Source organism: Ischnura elegans, chromosome 2 (assembly GCF_921293095.1).
Source record: "Ischnura elegans chromosome 2, ioIscEleg1.1, whole genome shotgun sequence".
Lineage (NCBI taxonomy): Eukaryota > Metazoa > Arthropoda > Insecta > Odonata > Coenagrionidae > Ischnura > Ischnura elegans.
In genome coordinates this window covers 137892893-137902247 of record NC_060247.1, presented here as the reverse complement: position 1 = coordinate 137902247, position 9355 = coordinate 137892893, and positions in this window count along the sequence as shown.

The following is a 9355-nucleotide window of genomic DNA, read 5'->3' as shown; positions in this document are numbered from 1 at the left end:
TGCGAAACATGTGACCTTCTTTTGTCCACTTCCCATTATCCCCTTCACTACTTGGTTTTAATGTGTTTTTTGTTTTTACCACACTACTACTTCCGGTTACCATTTTTATATGTGTCAATGTATTTTGTCGTGCTGCAATAAACTCTAGCAGTCCTATGGCATCCTGCGTCTTATTGCACTCCCAACAGTGAGCCCATAGCCACTACTTTGTTTGTAAAATTTACCATCGAACTTGAAATAATTTTGTGCCACACATATTTTGAGAAGGGTGGATAATTCGTCTTTCATTTTTTCTGCAATCTTGGCTGCCTCCAGGAGATCTATTACTAGGCCAGTTTCTTCCTCTGGTGGCACACCAGTGAAAAGGTTGACGATATCAAAAGATACTAATCTTGAGTTTTTCGGAGGTATGATGTCTTTAATTTTGTCCACAAGATCAAGCAAATTTTTGATACCACGCTTAGACTTGAATGCGGTGTGCTGTGAGATCATTTGAGTCCAGGGCTGGCCTTAGGGCGGGGCGACCGCCCCGCCCTAAGGCCAGCAAGATATTTGGTAGATAGATTTGCAAGATATTTGGTAGATTTACAGAAGTTATAATTGCTAGGAAATTAGCAAATGACGACAGCTGTCATCATCCCTGAGAGCACAAGACACGAGGTAGACAAATAAAATCTGTCTAATTTGAGTATATGGGTAACTTAACAGATGGAACTTTGTTGTAGACCACGAATATATGCAACGTATACTACGATTGCATAAATTCTATACCATTGCATACAAATGCCTCCACTGCACAAATGCTCAACTATCACCCACTGAATCAAATCCACTCATCTAGGAGCACAACGTACGATACGCATTCGCTCAGGTGGCAATAGCCGAAGCACAAACGCTCACTTCTGAAGGTTGGAGAATTGGAGGTGGGCTTTCATGCTCCAGCCATGGCCAGCTGAGTGCATTCGTATTGCTGGGCTCCTATCATGGTGATTGTTGTGAGCTTGCACAATGGAGGTTGCAATATGTAGAGTGGTAGTGGTGGGGGCTGCTGGTGCTATGATGCATCTAAAGGTCTGGTTTTGCTGGGGCGTCCCTGGGCTGCGTCCGACTGCCGCGGCCGGCCGTCACTGACTCATTCTATGTACTACACTTTGTAGTGGTATCTTCGAGGCTGCTCGGCCGTCACGTTCAACGGCTGGCCGCCGCGCCGACGTCTGCGGCCCGGCTGCTCGTGAACAGCAGTCGAGACGCAGACGTCGCTGCAGTCAGTCGTGCACTTGATCGTGAGCTGAGCGATGCCTACCAAATTTTCTGCCGGAGAAAAATGTTCCTGATAGAAGAAGGAAGGAAATATGCACCTCTTTACGACCATGAAAATTCTAACTTTAAATATTACGCGATAAAGTAGAATTCCTCGCCCGTGATTACATAGAAATTAGGGAAAAAGCGAGAAAATGTTTTCTTCTTATATTTATTAATAAGTTTACATCATTGGCACACACACATATTTCACTTCCTTTGCTCATATACAATGGGTCTGTCAATGCTCATGAGTCGAAGTACATGTTCCTGCGCCCATTTGAAGCTCCTTCTTTATTGATAAACTTCAATAAAAATGTCTCTTATTTCAAAACCTTTTGATCCAGCGAAGCCCCCAGTTCTTCCCGAAGGGCGATGTTTGCTGGTGGGTCTACATTAGTATCGAACTCATATTATGGCCGCTGTTGCTTCTGTAATACCTAACCATCTTTCAATAAATTATGCAGACAGCATGCTGCTGTTACACTGTTCTGCAAAACAAAGTTCAAAAAATGCCGGGCTACAAATTAGGGTGTTTCTGACTAATTTTGGGTCGCTGACTCCGAAAATGACCTCCATTTTTACGAGCAACCCCCCCATTAGGGAAAACTACCCCGTATCAAAACTTATGGCTTTTCAAGTGACTTTTACTAATGTTATCTGCTTCTGATTGAAAAAAACTGACGTTTTAAGGCAATCAGGGTCCCGAGAGAGGCAAACCAGACTGGGGTAGAAAAGAATTAGGGGGTGAAAATTGAAAAAAAAAATAAAAAAAACATTAAAATAACCATTTTACTTCGCTCTTTATTGCATATGATAGGGTAGCTAATGGATAATGTTTTAAGGGATGAATACACTGTTCATCCCCCGCCCCATTTTGTAATGGATTAATATATAATAAATAAAATGTAAGAGGGTAAGGGGGTATAAAGAGCTGCCACAAATATCTGGAATATAGGTTTCCTTTAAAAAAGTGGCATATCTAACAGCAACCGAAGGTAATTCGTGGCCGTAGTTCAGTAAAACTATCCTTAAACTTAAGTTAAATGCGTGGGCACCGCCTGCAGCGCTACGGTATAGCGCTGTTGCAGTGGTTCAGTACCTATTTGTGTTTACAGGGTTGTCTTCGTCAAGTCGCTGAACAGCCTCCATTGGTCTGGATCATTAATAATCGCTAATGCCCTCATCAGCCTTCAGTATCATTGCAGAAAATCATATCATTTTCATCATCAGTTGAAAAAAATTGAGTGATGGTTGACTGTCTGCCTCTGTAATAAGAAACATTCACACTATCGGCCAAAAGATTCCACTGCTGCAAGTGCGAGCCAAGAAGTTGTGGTTTACACTTAGGTGAGTCTAACTCTTGTATTAGATCACTCGGGACCTCTTGTGTTATGGGATGAGGTGCCCTTTTTGACTTGTCTGGGGTTCTTCCACATCAGGGCTGTAATCTTCATCTTGGTGGCTAGGACCAGCTTCCACTTACGGTGTAGTTACGTTCACTAAGACATCCCTGTTAAAAATTACCCATTAGTCCCTATTGAAAAAACCTATAGGGAATGATATTCCCCATTAAATTTCAATGGGGAATATATTGTCCCTATGGGTACTCAATGGGGAATATATTGTCCCTATGGGTACTTAATGGGGAATATATTGTCCCTATGGGTACTCAATGGGGAATGAATATCTCTTATGGGTTTTCAATGGGGAATGAAAATCTCTCATGTGTTTTCAATGGGGAATGCCAAGTATTTTCACAACTTTTAGTAACTATGGGAAATATATATTTGGCGTTTAAAACACCTTAGTTACATATTTTGCCCATTATATTACGAAATAATTTTTTAATATAACGGATATATCGTATTTGGAAACTAGCGCCACAACGACCGGCGGCCATCTTGCATACCAGTGACCTAAGAGCCATTGCAAATGAATTGTTTACATTCGTAGTTACTGTATTTTGTGACCGTTTTGTGACTTTGCGAATTTAGTTATGCTGTAGAACCCTCTTTTACAAGCAAATTTACGTTGAAGTACGCAATGGAAGAGGAAAATAATCCGTGTTTCGCAGTGAAGACTGGCAAAAAGGCATCAACACATCTCCGCTGAGCTGACGTAAATGTAAGTAAATGAAACATTTTCTCTATTCGTTAGTAAATCACCGAACATTTGTATGTATTGATACGATTAATGGACCGCTAATTTCATTTTAATAAGTATTTAAGATTATTAATTACTATGTTCACAGTGTAATTACAATTTAGCATGATATTTTCTTTCTCGGCCATAGTAAAAATACAATCCATTAAGACCGATTAAGTTGAAATATCAGGGTTCTCGCAGAAGAATCCACTTTGTTAGCAGTCCATTATGGCATCCAGTTCGTTATGGCATTAAATTATCAATCTCAATTAGCTCGTATACGAAGGGTATTTTCTTGAAAAATGAATAATCATCGGGAAGATATTATGTCGAAGAATTATAGTAATTAAAAAGCTGTTCAAAACATTGCCATCGCAATTTAAATCTCTCCGATCATTATCATTTAGGTATTGATTTGTACTTGAGTACTTTTTTCACAAATGCCTAAATTGCAATGAAAGTCTTAAAGAGTTATATTGTTATCAATTGCTATAGAATGTTACTATAATTGAATGTCAATTCAATTCTATTGAAATGTCAACTATTTATGTTAGGGGTTCCACTTACCCCGGTGTTCCTTACGCAGTTAACGGGTATATATAAATATTTATAAAAAAATAACCTGTTTGTTGAGCACAGAATAGATACTTGCTAGGAAGTCGAGCCTAGCATTTTGTTCGCCACGTTGATGCATGCACATAAATATGAATGCGTTAGAGTGGGAGTGCATAAATATGCTTGCAAGATACCATGTGTAAATGTAATAAATAGGTAGATTTCCTGCAGGATAGGTTCATAGCAAATGATATAACCTTGTTTTTATTACTAATATTCTATATTTATTTGCAGGGACAATGGAAAGAGTCTGGAGTCAGGATGACAACCTGAAAAGGGATATACCAACTAGACTAAAGCAAGTTATCACAAAGGCATTTGCCACCAAAAGTTGTGACATGGTTAAATACCAAAGGAAGAAGCTACTGAAAAGGAGCAAATAATACTTCACATGTCTATCCAGACTGATGATGGATGCAAATGCTACCAGCTAAGATATTGATTGTTCATTCCCTGTCAGCCTTTGTAATACTCGCATACCATTCACATCAATCAAAATCAACCCCTGATCGACCCCAAACACTACGAACTTTGAAAGAATTTGAACACAATTGTAATATTGGTTTGTATGAGACATTTGAAGTGGTATTTGTTAACCAATTCTGTCCAAATTTTGATATTTTGTTAATAGTTACTTGCTCTTTCATTTGCTTGAAGTATATGCTACCAACTGTGGTTTACTGTGTGCAAAAATAAAAGCATTCAAAATTAAATTAAATACTTTACATAATTGGAGATAATTCTTTAGGGCTTGAAATGTTCCAAACATAGTGGCTTTTTGCACACATCATACTACCATGTGGATTCTCTTCTTATCTTTTTCTCCAAGCACACTACACGTTTTGCCATCCTTTTACCTTTACTTTTTTGGTATCTGTTCACTCCAAGGAATGCCTGGTGTTCATTATTGTAACATATCATTCTTGTCCTTCCATTTGCAGTAATGTTATTACTGCAATATGATATGACTTCACCTTTTTGGAGTTTTAATTCGTCTCTATCTTTAGGCATATTTTTGCATTTAGATTACAAAGTACAGTACATTTGTTCCTAAGGTGTGTAACTTGTGAAACAAATCTGGCGAATTATACCAATTATCAACATACAATTAATATCCTTTGTTTAGAAGATTATACGCGGCCATCAAATCCAATACTACCTTTGTATTAACAGGAATATTGTTTACTTCATCATTTCCAACATACATTTTAAAGTTATGTGTATAACCATAGCTGGAATTGCATAATTTGTACAGTTTTACCCCAAATCTTGCCCCCTTTAACCTTTTGTATTGTTAAAGAGTAGCAAGCCTGTCAACAAATTTATGTTATACAATGTAAAAATGTTTAATTTAGCATTAAATTCATATCAATGGAACAATTGTTTTTATTCATTCTGTTTTATTAGGGAATTACAGTCCCTATAGGGAATGGGTGTCCCTATAGGGAATGGGTGTCCCTATAGGGAATGGGTGTCCCTATAGGGAATGGGTGTCCCTATAGGGAATGGGTGTCCCTATAGGGAATGGGTGTCCCTATAGGGAATGGGTGTCCCTATAGGGAATGGTAGTCCCCATTGCCAATTCCCTATAAGGAATTTTAATGGGTATTTTCAATGGGGAATTACAGTCCCTATAGGGAATAACTGTCCCTATAGGGAATGGTAGTCCCCATTGCCAATTCCCTATAAGGAATTTTAATGGGTATTTCCAATGGGGAATTACAGTCCCTATAGGGAATAACTGTCCCTATAGGGAATGGGTGTCCCTATAGGGAATGGTAGTCCCCATTGCCAATTCCCTATAAGGAATTTTAATGGGTATTTTCAATGGGGAATTTTTAACAGGGATCAGAATCATCGAAGGTGCTAGTAGCTTCATCTTTAGGGATGGGAATAGCATCACTATGCTTCACCGGCCGAAATGCTGATGGTAAATTCGGATAAATAAATAAATTGAGGATTATTTTTTTTAAATCCATAGTATCGGTTTGGCAAAAATAGCTATCCGTTTAACGGCAAGTGGGTTCAACTAAATCATTGGCACTCCGAAATTTAGGGAACGATTTCCCAAGTTTAGCCATTCACAAATCTTCTATGACAACCACTGCAACAAAATTAGTGCAGCCCACGATTTGTCTTGGTCACCAATTTTACACTCGAGATAAAGTTCATAAGATTTCCGCACAATTGCAGCCATAGCTTTCCTTTGGTCTTTAAACACTAAATAACTAGAGGTATTAGGGAATGAATTGGGATGATTTATGCAAGATCGCGGAACGATCGCGAGAAAACACTTTATCGCTTGCAAAATAACAAGCTAAATCGAACTTAAGCTAGAAATAACTTGGAAGACTATAACCCGACACCCAGGAAAGAGCGTGACATACTGAATAGACCTATAGTTTATATAATAGATGAACATCCGCAAGTGTGACTGCCAAGACTCATGAAGACACCTTAAAACGTGTCGAATTGTGTCCAAACGTGTGGTTAGTAACTCTTACAGTGCAATCCCCAATTTTTACCAATATATTTACAATGTATTTCCCAACGTTTTCGAATGTATTTAATGGAAAGGTCTCAGCTCTTCCTTTAAGGAGGACAACGAAGTCAAATCATGAGCCCCCAAAACGCTGTTACAATAACATTTTGACAAATATGATTTGTGTCCAGATTTTTTTGGCAGCTCATTAAACCACCTCCTATACTCACTCGTACACCCCCCTTACCCTCTTAAATTTTATTCTTTATTAATCCTTCACAAAATGGGGAGGGATTGAACAGTGTATTCATCCCTTTAAAAACTTTCCATTAGCTACCATATCGTATGCAATAAAAAGCGAAGAAAAATGGTTATTTCCATGTTTTTTAATTTTTTTTTTTCAATTTTCACCCCCTAAATCTTTTTTACCCCAGTCAAGTTTCAGTGGCGTCTTGCCCATAAGGACTCTCGGACGCCGCCCCTCCCAAAGATTTGAAAAAGGAAAAAAATAAATACCCATTAATTTATAATTATACATCTAAGTAATCGAAGTTTTTTTTCAATCGCATGCATCGAGAGTGTACGAAAAATACGAAAAAAAATAGCGCGAAAAGTTCGTATTTGTAGCCGCGGGGCGCTGGCCAGAACGTCCCAATCCATCCCAATGCAGTTATATGGAGAGTGGTAGTGGTGGGGGCTGATGGTGCTATGACGCGTCTAAGGCTGTGCCTTATGGGAGTCTTGGGACGTCGTCCGGACATGCGCAGAGCGACGAGTGTTTTGGCATCGCTGCGCCGGCCGGAGCGGCGGGCGTATAATCTGGCACCTGCTTGGTGTTGCCATAGAATAGGCTCCTACGGAAACAGAATGGTCTCTGTTCTGGGTGTAGTCATACGATTTTAATTTTAAATTACTGTTAAGTATTGCTAAAGAAAATAAATTATTTCATTATGCTTGCATTTTCGGGCGTTCGAATCCCGGAACACATAAAATCCGACCAGTTAAAGACCGTATTTGACGCAGGAAAACTATTCTCGAGTATTTGCCACAGTTCCACAATGTAGTCCTAACTTCCCGATGATTAGAAATGCGGTACCTATTCTTCAGATAAATTTATCAAAAGACCTGCAGTATTGGAAAAAATCAGGTAATATTTTCCAGTACTGATTAATAATTTAGGAAATAGGTGCGTGCGTGATAGTGTAAGGATTGAACATGATTTAACCCGTAAAACGTGACTTTAAATAGAGGAATTCAATGAATGTCAAGAAGTGCCGCGTGCAATGTACCTTTTGTGTACAGTTTCATCATTTTTCTAGCCGCCCTTGTCCTATTACGTAGTTCATGTTCACCTAATTCCTCATCGGCAGGGCGGTAGCTGTCTGACGGAAAATGTCCACTTGTGTCTGATTTAAGGGGCTTCGAAGAGTTTATATGAGTGCGGAGATCCTTACAGCTCCCATCTGTGGCTTAGAGCCGTCTTCTTTTACGTTCCAGAATTTATTTTCTATTTTATCATGGCAATGATTTCGAAGGCACGGTTATTCCAAGTGCGACCCGTTGGCGTTTCGTGTGTTTACCACATGTGAATCTTGGACTCGAGGAGATGGTAGTTACGTCTATCGTTTGCTTGAATGCCTTAACTGACCTTAAATTCGTCCCTCAGCTGATCAGGATTTGTGGACCACGGCTTCTATATATATCTCTTGAGTCGTCCTAATAGTAACGGCAAGACTCTCGGAAAGAACGGAGTGAAATGAGTTCAGACATCATTTTCGAGGAGTTAACTGTGCGTACTTGCAGATTAAGAAGTTTCTTAGTGCTGTGTGTACATTCAAGAAGGTAATTTAGAATTCATCAACTGTGCTCCTTTTTGTTTTCAATGAAAGTGTAGTTTAATAGGGAAAAATTGTCCCAATTCTGTGTGGAGGCACCTTGTTCTCCTTGATCGTATTTTTCGTTGGCCTACATTGTGTCTCCCCTTGTTTATTAAGTAAACCCAATCATAAGAGTCCTTTTCGTTTGTATTGGTATAATATCGCAGCAAATATATTTTTATTCTTCAAGATCATTCATAAGTCAATCGAGAGTCCGGACTAAGCTGATCCGTATGACCGAGAGTCTACTGCATTTAGTATTTATTAATCAAGCTTTATTAGGGAAACTAAGTATTTTTGTTGAAAAAACGGAACATATGGTATCACAAAATTTAATACATAATTTGCCTTAAAAAACTCAATAAAATACACAAAATATTAAAAATTTATGACTCCTGTGTGGAGTGAGCCCCCCCATCATTTGACTCGGGACCATCCACCATAGATTCTCCTCCAAAGCCTCAGAGAAATATATACGAAATATTTAGAACTAATGGACATCAAATTAATATCGTCGGGATTGAAGGACGAAGGATTAATAAAGGCAAGACACAGACGAAAATATATTTCATTTGAGTATTTAATTTACATGGATCGATTTCAATTTTATTTGGGTTGAACAATTGTCGTGTTCCACCGTTTCTTCAGCGCATTCCATGCCGAGCCCAGGAGGCCGCGCTTTCGGCTCGTTATCCTGTTTAATGTGGGGATTCCCCTTCCGGTCCCCTTCGGTTCCGGTCAGGCCTATACCACGCACCCCCGAGGTCAGAGTAGGGCCGTGACCCTCCTCTGGCCCCGTTCATTCTCACTCACTCCACAGCTTGCTGACTGAGGTACGCATGGCCTCCTTTAATACTAGTATTAAAGAAGGTCATGCAGGAACCACTCGTGGAAGATGTCATCCATCGAGAAGTCACCTCCAGCCATCAGGCTG